Below are 11,060 nucleotides of genomic sequence, written 5' to 3' on the forward strand. Positions count from 1 at the left end.
GGAGGCCATAGGGAAGAGTCTTCCTTGCCTCCTCCAGCTCCTAGGCGATGCCTTTATTCCTTGGCTTGCGGCTCCTTCCTCCGTCTGCGGAGCCAGCAGTGTTGTGTCTCTCAGTTCTGCAGTCACACTCGCTCTGTGTGCAGGACCTGGGCTGCACAGCATGAAGGCCCCAACTAAAGCCTCCGTCTCCGTGTGGGGACTTTCTCCCGAGATGCCAGGTTTGTCCTCTTAGGAGTTCCTGGCCCATAGAAGACTGTGGCTATATAGTCTTATGTGAGATCAGAACCCAATGGGAGCTTGATGGGAAGTGAGCCCAGAAACCCATCAAAATCTCATCTTATTGTCAAAGCTATAGGGCCAAAGGATCTAGGGCCTAGAAAACCTAGCCCTAGATCCATAGCCCAGGGGGCTCACTAACAGTGCCCCTAGAATTAGACATCCCAGGTCCCTGGCCCAGCTGGATTCCCACAGGCCTTGCTCTGCAGGGACAAGATCCTGAGAGAGCGGGAGGGGCAGGTTCTAGGGGTAGAACCAGGGGCTGTCTTGGCCTCGGTCCATCAGAACCACAAGCACAGGCCCATGGAAGGGCGAATAAGGGGAAGTCCAATAATAATAAGGTCCAAATGAACTTCCATCTGAATTCAGAATTCTTAAGGATTAGCAAGTGCTGGAGTTTGTGCAGGGCTCAGGGGTCCAGGAAGGTGCACCCCAGTTAGTGAAAAGCCTAGGGTGCTGGTTTAGTCAAAACCACGACTGCATATGTGCACCTCACACATCTCCCAGGGGCTTGACTTCAAACCTTCCTTCATAGGAAACAAGCCACAGGACACAAAACACGTCCAGTTGGCCTTTTGAAACAAATAATATGTATTTACTTAGAAACAAAATTGCACTTTTCCCTATAAGTCAACAAATGCTAAGGATTCTGGACGTCAAATACCTCCCAAGACGTTTTATCAGCCAGACCTTGTTGTCCTTCAGGAAAAAATATGAGTTCCAGGAAAAATGACAGGCATGCAGGATGCTGATTTCCTTCCTGATGGTAAGACAGCAGCCTCCTAAACTGACGATTTTGTGACTTCTCAGGGGCTGGTTCTGGAGAACACCTTACTTTAAACAAAGGGAGAATGCTCTGTCCAAAGACATCTTCTCTTGAACCCAAAGCAATGTTTTCCCACCATATATCAGAATTTTCACTCTTTTCTAGATCCTTATCCCTTCACTACCCCTTCCCCATCAAAAATATAAAACAAGAAATTTAAAAAAAAATTTTTTTTCCTTAGAAACATGGTCTAACTTTGTTGCCCAGGTCGGAGTGCAGAGGTGGGATCATGGCTCACTGTAGCCTCCATCTCCTGGGCTCAAGGAATCCTCCCACTTCAGCCTCCCACATAGCTGGGATTGTGCCACCACACCCGGCTGATTGTTTTGTTTTTTTGTAGAGATGGGGGTCTTGCTTTGTTACTCAGACCAGACTGGTCTTGAACTCCTGGCCTTAAGCAATCCTGCTGCTTCAGTCTCCCAAACTGCTGAAATTACAGGCATGAGCCACTGTGCCCGGCACAAAATCTTCCAAAAAACAAAACAAAATGAAAACCCCAGGAGTCCTGAATATCATCCTTCGAGTCCTCCTGACCTCCTTGTCTGGGAGAGCCCTGAGTGAAGGAGCTCAGGACGGTACCCCTGAGGCCTGCACTCCAGCCTAGGTGACTGAGCATGGGTGACCCGTCACTGTGCTGCCGACAGCAGAGTGGACTGACAGGGCTTCCAGATGGACACCGTCCCTGTAAGAGCATCTTAATGCCTCAGGCTAAGTCCCATGTCAGAGTCAGGGCTTAGCTCACTTAACAGGTGGGAAGCTAACTTAACTCATGGCATGTTTACAAGTGTGATAACATTTATAAATTCTAAAATAATAAAGCTAATTGTATTAGTCTGTTCTCACACTTCTAATAAAGACATACTTGAGACTGGGTAATTAATAAAGGAAAGAGGTTTAATGGACTCACAGTTCCACATGGCTGGCGAAGCTTCACAATCATGGTGGAAGGCAAAAGGCACGTCTTACATGGCAGCAGGCAAGACAGAAGGCGAACCAAGTGAAAGGGGAAACCCCTTATAAAACCATCAGATCGGCCAGGTATGGTGGCTCCTGCCTGTAATCCCAGCACTTTGGGAGGCCGAGGCAGGCGGATCACCTGAGGTCGGGAGTTCGAGACCAACCTGACTAACATGGAGAAACCCTGTCTCTACTAAAAATACAAAATTAGCCCGGCGTGGTGGCACATGCCTGTAATCCCACCTACTCAGGAGGCTGAGGCAGGAGAATCACTTGAACCTGGGAGGTGGAGGTTGCGGTGAGCTGAGATCGCGCCATTGCGCTCCAGCCTGGGTAACGAGTGAAACTCTGTCGCAAAAAACAAACAAACAAACAAAAAAACAAAAAAAACACCATCAGATCTCGTGAGACTTATTCATTACCACGAGAACAGTTTGGGGGAATTGCCCCCGTGATTCAATTATCTCCCACTAAGTCCCTCCCACAACACGTGGGAATTATGAGAATATAATTCAAGATGAGGTTTGGGTGGGGACACACCCAAATCATATCACTAATGAACCCACTTAATTAAATATTCTTCAATTTTGTGATTTTTTTTTTCTTGGTTATTTGCCATCAATTGTTTTCTTCAGGTCAAGCATATTTTTGCAGGCCCCCAAAAAAACTCACTGGCCTGGGAGCCTGCCTCTCTGTTGCCGGGTGGATAGAATATCTCTGGCTAAGTGTTGTAATGAAAATGCCCTGCTGGCGTCTAATTGGAGACCATTGCAGGGTGGTCCCAGGTGGAGGGCATGGGGTTGGGGTCAGCTTGGGCTGTGGGTGGAGAGGCAGGAAGTCACCTGCAGGCTGACAGGACCCAGCCATCGTTTCCCCTCGTCCATATTTCCCAGTAGAGCTGGTCCCAGACTGGGTGTTAAACGTGAAGCATTAACAGGTAATCCTGATGGGCCTTTCGCTTTACTAAACTGAGGTCTGGTGAGTGAGTCTGACGCTTTGGGTGGTTCTGTGTCCAACTATTACCTGGACCCTCCTGTGAACACTGTCACCGCAGATAATGGACCACGCCCAAAGTGTCCCAATTCTGAATGCTGTATTTGTACAGGGATGGGGTTAGGAATGGAATCTTAGGTTAAGTCCCCCCAAAGCAAATCCTGAGACAAACGTCCAGGTGTAACTAATTCATCCAGGGCACATTCCCAAGAGAAACTGGTGAGCGAGTGAGGGATGCTTGAGAGGAGGGGAAGACGCCAGGGCAGGGTGGGATTTCAGGCAGAGCCCTGCAGGGCAGCGCCAGTCTCATTCCCAGATGATGCTGGAGGTAAGTGTCTCAGACCTTGGCGCGTGTCCTCCCCAGGCAAGGGGCCTGGGCTATCACACTCCTAAGCTCCTCAGTCTACTAACAGCTGTCCCCAAAGGGTATGAAACCTCCAGGCACATTTGACTGTGTGCTTGGAGGCCAGGAGTCAGGCTCTGGTAGCCTGAAAGAAGCTGTGGAAAGATAACTGCAGGTGCCCGCAGTGGAAAGCAGAGCCCAGGGAAGCTGGTGGAGATGGGGGCAGATCCTGTTGCCAGATTTGGCAATACAAAATGCAGAGCACGTATTTACATAACACACACCAGGTACTGTCCTGTGTGTTTTTCAAAGACTATCTCATTGAATCCCAGCCTGGCTGGTTCTGGAGTGGGTGCTCCCCTAGTTGTTTTTGTTTGTTTGTTTGTTTGTTTTTTTGAGACGGAGTTTTGCTCTTGTTGCCCAGGCTGGAGTGCAGTGGCGCAATTTCGGCTCACCACAACGTCCGCCTCCCAGGTTCAAGTGATTCTCCTGCTTCAGCCTCCCGAGTAGCTGGGATTACAGGCATGCGCCACCACACCTGGCTCGTTTTGTATTTTTAGTAGAGACGGGGTTTTTCCATGTTGGTCAGGCTGGTCTCGAACTCCCGACCTCAGGTGATCTGCCCGCCTCAGCCTCCCAAAGTGCTGGGATTACAGGCATGAGCCACCGCGCCCAGCCCAGTGCACCCCTGTTTTGTAGGTAGAATGTAGTCGTTTGAAGCAGGAGCGCTGGGGTCAGACTGAATTTTAAGCCCCAGCTTTGCTCCCTGCTCCTCTGTTGCCTTCCACGAGTTCCTCAACCTCTCTAAGCCTCAGTTGCTTTATCTGTAAAATGGGTGAAATAGTATCACCACAACAATTGGGGCAGTGAAATGAAGCAATGATTGTACCACTTCGTTCTACCACTGTTTGCTACACGTAGTGCTTGGCACACAGTAAGTGCGGGGTGAGTAACATGGGGCTTGCTGTCATCATTACAGATGAGGTAACTGAGGTGAGGAAAGCCCATGCTGTTTCTAAAGGGTGGCTTTGCCTTGGTTTTCATTTCTGTGTGGGGCCAGGGGAGGGGTGGACTCTGGGGAGGTATGAACCTGGCTGTGAGTGCATAGGGCAAGAGTCCCCTATTTTCCAGCCCCCTCTCAGGGTCTCCTTCCTGATACTGTCCACAAACAAGAAGGGGTCTGCCCAGGCTGAAGGACCCCAGAACCTCACGGCAGGCCTGGGGAGGCTAGGCGGCGATGCTGAAATAAAGGAGGAGGCAAGGAGGAGAAGCTGGGCAGGGAATTGTCTAGAATTGTCTAGAATTGTCCAAAAAGAGGAAAAGAGCTATTTCTCAGCTCTTTGTCTTTAGTGCTTGCCTAGAGATGCCATTGTTAGGGTCCCAGGCCAGTCCCACAATCTAGAAATCCTCCCTCCCCACATTTCATAGACACAGCCATAGTCATGGCAGGGACACTGCATGAGCCCCCTGCAAGCAACGCACAGGCCTCCTCAGGAGGGGAGGTGCCACCTGGTTTCTGGAGCCTCAGGCCTCCCTCACCCTCCGCAGGATGCTTCTCCTTGGACATGATGTTCCCAGGCTTGGAAGCAGCTACCCTTCCTTCACCTCACAGGCTCATTGCCCCTCTCTTTCCCTGGACCCTCCAGCTAACCAGTTGCCATGTCTGGCAGCGCTGCTCCTGAGCTGGCTTTGCTGTCCTATTTTCCTCCTGGCCTCAGCCCCCTTCAGACTTCACCCTGATGAGAAAAGTGCTCCTGAGTGGTGTCCTGTCTCAGGCTTACCCTCTCTTGTCCATTCCTCAAGTAGGTGTTACAATGATCTCAAAGACAAGAAAGAACTAGAATAGTCCCCATCTCATGGGGTGAATGACGGAAAGCCCAGCTCCCCAGCTGGCGACATCATCACCAAGCAGCGCCTGGACTGGGGCGAGTCTAGGGCTCCCAACAGAAGGAGGTGCTCACTTTCAGGGTCAGGCAAGGGCACCAAGTGCCTCCCATGACTGTGTGCCCTGGGTACCTCTCTTATCTCACCCATTGTGTTTCTTACTCTTCTCTCTGCTACGGGAGGCCCTTTGACATCACCAGATTGTGACCTTTCGTTTACCATGGAATCAGTAGAAAATCTGACACCTGCAGAATTATCTGCACAAAGAAAGCCTCCTTGTTTGGAAATGGGGCTGGCTTACATTCACACATGACTCTATTGGAGAAGAGAGAAACCTGTTTGATGTTGCCTTAAATGTAATAAAAATGTGGTTGGACTGGCACAGTGGCTCACAACTGTAATCTCAGCACTTTGGGAGGCCAAGGCAGGAGCATCACTTGAGGCCAGGATGTTGAGGCTAGCCTGGGCAACATAGCGAGACTCCGTCTCTACAAAACTTTTTTAAAAAAATTAGCCAGGTCTGGTGGCACACGTCTGTAGTCCCAGTTGCTTGGGGGCCTGAGGAAGGAGGATTGCTTCAGCCCACGAATTCAAGGTTGCAGTTACCTAAGAGCGCATCACTGCACTCCAGCCTGGGCCATAGCATGAGATTGTGTCTCAAAAACACGGTGGTGATTAGACGTCTCTTTTGAACCTGCCTCAATTAAGGTCAGAGGTGTATGATTAGGTGCCACCTTGGGCATTCATTTCTGTCCTGGGAGTAGAAAAAGTGTAAGATTACCTCCCCACAAGCACTTGAGCATGGGTTGTAGATAAATCCATCTGTGTCCCTGCTGGGGCTGATGGAGATGTGGAGACTGAGGAGTCCTCCTTGCTTGAAGTCACATCTTTGGCAAAGGGCTGGAAAGAGGGAAGGGAATATCTGGATGTTGCTCAGAGGGGTCAACAAAAATTCTTCTGGCCAGTCCTGAAATATAAGTCTCATTGTAACAATAAGAATTATAGTTTAGTCTGACCCAGAGAACCGAGGCAACATTGATTTGAAAACAGTTTGTGCACACCGCTGGCTCTCCTGGTCACCAGCTCATGCCTGCACAACAAAATTCTACAGAAGATGCTTTTCCTCCAGGAAAGGCATCCCGATGAGCACAGCTTTTTGCCTGAACATAAAATGTTTTCTGAAAAATCTTTCCCCAAAAAAGAGGGAGTGCTTTAGTAAAGGACTTACAAAGTTTCTCATATCACAGTTTCTCTCTTCTTATTTATTTATTTATTATTTTTCTGAGACAGATTCTCGCTCTGTCACCCAGGCTGGAGTGCAGTGGCATGACCTTGGCTCACTGCAGCCTCAGCCTCCGCCTCCCGGGTTCAAGCGATTCTCCTGCCTCAGGCACCCGAGTAGCTGGGATTACAGGCGCCGCACCACCACGCCAGGCTAATTCTTGTATTTTTAGTAGAGACGGGGTTTCACCATGTTGGCCAGGCTGGTCTCAAATTCCTGACCTCAAGTGATCTGCCCACTTCGGCCTCCGAAAGTGCTGGGATTACAGGCGTGAGCCTCTGTGCCTGGCCTCTCTTTGTTGTTTAAACACAAAAGTTCTGTTTGCGAAAGACCTATTCACCAAAATGACCTCATCCAATGTTAATTTTTAATTTTGAGAGTCACATGGAGATCACCAGAAGGAACTGGCATAAAAGGAGACAAGGTCATAGAACAGGGATTTAGTCATTATTCCTGGGATACGATCTCAATATTAACTAGGTTAGATTTCAGTATAAAGTTTTTTAAAGACCATTTTAAAAAGTAAAATCATAACAGGTTACATTATTGGGATGGAGGGAAAGTCTCTTAAGATAAAAGTGGATACTTAAGGCTTTTGAATACTGTTTTCCATGACAGCATTGTCTGCTGTCTCTCACACAACTAGACGGAAACGTTAGGAACGAGCTCCCAAAACCCGTGCCGATGATTCACAAAGGGGATCTGGTAATGACGAGGAAGGATCTCAGTGTCCAATTGCAGGTGAAGAGTTGCATGGAACTATCTTCATAAAGTACGAGTGGAAAAAATCAATTCTATATTTCTGCATTGTTCCACATCTTATTTAAAATATGGATCATAGGCAGACATCTGACTATTTAATCAACATCTGTAAAGCTGACACAGTTAAGCTGTCCAAAAACTTTTCTTAGGATCTTCTTATTGAGGAATTGGGGGACTGTTTTATATTGGGAGCTGCCTGGTGTTTGGCCAGGGGTTAGTCGTAGCCTGGTTTGTATGGCCTGAGCCTACTTGCACTTTCTGATGTGTTCTTACGGCGGAGCCTGATCCTGGTTCACTCCGTCTTCCTCGCTAGACATTAACTTCCCAAAGGGCAGGGCTGTCCTTTTATAACCCACAAACCCAGCGTTTTCTCCTGTGCTGTTGGAAAGTTTGCTGACCCCTCTTCTCTGGACCTCATTTTCCTTGTCCAGGATGAGGAGTTTGGACAAAATGATTAGTAAGGATCCATCTGACTTTAATTTTCTCTAAATTTTTGCTTTTGGATTGAGTATATATTTTGCTTCAAATGAAAGCTCTTGCCGAGGCACGGTGGCTCAGAGCTGTAATCACAGCACTTTGGAAGGCCAAGGATGGAAGATGGCTTGAAGCCAGGCATTTGAGACCAGCCTGGGCAACAAAGTGAGCCCGTGTCTACAAAAAAGAAAAATTAGCCGGGCATGGCAGTGCTGCCTGTAGTCTGAGCTACTTGAGAGGCTGAGGTGGGAGGATTGCTTGAGCCTGGGCAACAGAGAAGACTCTCTCTCTCGGTGGCGGGAAGCTCTTGCCTTTAGCCAGGGTGGGATGGGAATCAGGAAATGATCCCAGATTTGAGGTGCGAAGGAGGCAGATTCCTGACTGCCCATGGCACTGTGCAACTCTGGATTAGAAGAAACCTGAGACACATTTTAAACATTTTTTTAAAATTAAAAATAATCTGTTTATTCACCCACTTACCTGTTCATATAAGCAAGTTCTGCCAAACACCAAGCACTATGCTAGACCAGGAGAGGACTGAGCCAGGGCCCTCTCTCCAGAGGCCCAGCAGTAGGTGCCAGGATATAGAAGGCCCTTAACTCGGGGAAGGAGAGAGAAGAATGGAAGACTTCCCTTAAGAGGGTATCTATTTGAGTTGATTTTTGGTGAACCAATAAGAATTTCCCAGCTTAACAGGGACTGGGGACTGGAGAACATTCTAGGAGAGGAAATCATGCGCATGGGCTAGGTTAGAGGAAACTCAGTATGTTCTGGAAACTATAAAGTGTGCAAATGGGGGGTTGGAAAGGTCCAGCGAGGGCCCAAAAGGACAGAAAGCAAATGTGGGGAATGAGGTCAGCACAGCGGGGCAGCAGCAGGCAGCCCCTCCGGGAGTGGCAGGAGATGGAGAGGAGCGGCTGGCGGCACCGTGAAGGTGAGCCAGGCTGGAACGGGTGCTCGCGCTAGGCAGCGGGCCCGGGGAAGTCTGTGGACAGAACGACCTGGGGCAGGACCGTGGTCTGAGCACCCAGGAAAAGCCCCTGCCGGAGATCCTCCTGTCACTAGTTGCCATGGGCTAGATTCCACCATTAGAGGAGTCTTTCTTTGGCCAAAAGAATGAGACCCCAGGGGTCGTGTGAGGCTGCATTCTCAGGAAAGTGGGACACATTGACCTCTTTTGTAGGGGTTGCTCTATAGGGTCAGAGTAAATGTATGTGCTAGTAGGGGTGGGGAGCTAGCCTCGGAGTAAACCTTGAGGGCATAAGGAGAAGCACTGCTCTGGGCTCGAGGCTCAGTTAGGACACTTCAAGGTAGGCAATTGCAGGTGCAGGGGGCTGCTTGAGGGCATGAGGTGCCCCATATTCACAAACAAGGGTGGTGGGGAGGGAGACGAGGGGAAGAGAAACTCAGAGAAGTTTGAAGGGCCTGGGAAGCAGGTGTGCATTCTCCTTAAGCTAGCCTGGGCATGACATCATCAAGGATTTTGCTTAAGTGATTGGGTACAATTGGTGTACACATCAAAGAATGCGGACTTTGGATCAGGCTGGAGTTGGAACTCCACTGTTTGTCAACCACATGACCCTGGGCAAGTTATTCAACCTCTTGGAGCCTGTGTTTGTAAATCGTGCTGGTATTTACCTCATAAGTTTCTAGGATTTCATAACCCACAGTAAACACTTCATAGATGGCATGTATTTGCTCACCTTTGGACACCCTGCTCCAGCATGTGGCCCCCAGCAGGTGATCAGAAAGGTCTGCCGGTTCATTTGAAGAGGAGCGGCCCCTCACCTCCAGCAGCAATGTCTAGTCTCGATTCTGACCATGGCAGTTAAGAGTTTCTTGGAGGTCCTTTCCTAGGTACTGATGCTGGCTGGGTAGCCCTGGTGTTCGTATGTCTAGATTGAACAACTGGCAAAATCCACACTGACTTTGACCTGAAGAGTGGCTGACCTTTCATTCTCAGAACGCTGATGCAGAATTATGGTTTCTATTGTCAGAATCTCAGTGCCTTTTTATTTAAATATTCCCCTTCATGCCATTCCTTTAAAAGCATTATCCCTCTCATAAAGCTTATAGAGCCTATTTCCGAGAATTTTCTATAAATTCCTTTAAAAGCTATCATTAGTCAACAGGCTGCTTCTGACTACAGGCAAGACTGCAGGGAAAACCCTTCCCTACAGGGATGGGACCCAGATGTATACTTAATAGTTGTGTCTTGGACCTGTTACTAAGTGAAGATTGTTCTAGGAAAGTAGGCCTGGACTGAGGTATTAGATTTCTAACCAACAGGCTGGTCTTATTCAGAGTTTGAACCAGCACTCTGGGGGAGAAACCACTTGCGGCCGTTGAATTACTCTGGCTAGCCTGTCTCAGAAGGACCATCCACAGCCAGGGCTAATGAGACAGTTGAAGAGAGAGAAATACTTTACCTGAGGGGTTTTTTTTTTTTTTTTTGGCTTTTATTTTTGTGTGTGTGGATTACCACCATATATCTCACCATGTTATCCCAGAAAGACTACAATTTCATACAGAATGCACAGATGTTTAAATAAAAAGCCATTTAAGTGAGGGGATAATTCTCACTAAAAAAAGCTCAAAAATAAGAAATGACAATTCTAGATAAACTTTTTTGACACGTAAAATGACATAACCATAGTCACAGGGAATAAAAGAATCAGGTTTGAATGTCCACAGGTTTCTAAAACTAAGCTCTGGCTTCGTATCTGTTGAAAATCTTTAGCAGTTGGAGAAAATAGCTGTATTGAAAAATAAATACTGAACTTTGAGTTGAAAGGTACATTTTCCTCCCTCGATGGAGACAGAACTTTTCAGCTATGGAGAACCCAAGCAGCCTTTCCATGATCTTACTAAGTTGTCCGAGAGCCAACCCCAATCAGCAGCAACAGGACTCGAGCTGTTCACCCTGATTCCGAGTTGGCTGAGCTTCCTGCTGCTTTCACATATTCTTCTTTTTCTACCTCAGTTCCCCTTTGCTCGTATTCTTTTCACTCCATTAACTTGCCCAAGCACTGGACTTAAGTATGGAAGAGCCTATACGCAGTTGTAATATGTTTCATATTTTGAAAGTGTAGAAGTCTGTATTAATTTAAAAAGAAAAAGCTTAAATAGAAAGTTAAGCAATCCTGAACAAGAAAACTATTTCACTGCCTTTGGGCTAGGGAAAGAGTATGCTCTCAAGGAGTTACATAATCTTTTCCAAAGCAGGATGGACTGTATCTATCATACAAATTAGGATAAGATGA

The sequence above is a fragment of the Pongo abelii genome, chromosome 4 (assembly GCF_028885655.2).
Source record: "Pongo abelii isolate AG06213 chromosome 4, NHGRI_mPonAbe1-v2.0_pri, whole genome shotgun sequence".
Lineage (NCBI taxonomy): Eukaryota > Metazoa > Chordata > Mammalia > Primates > Hominidae > Pongo > Pongo abelii.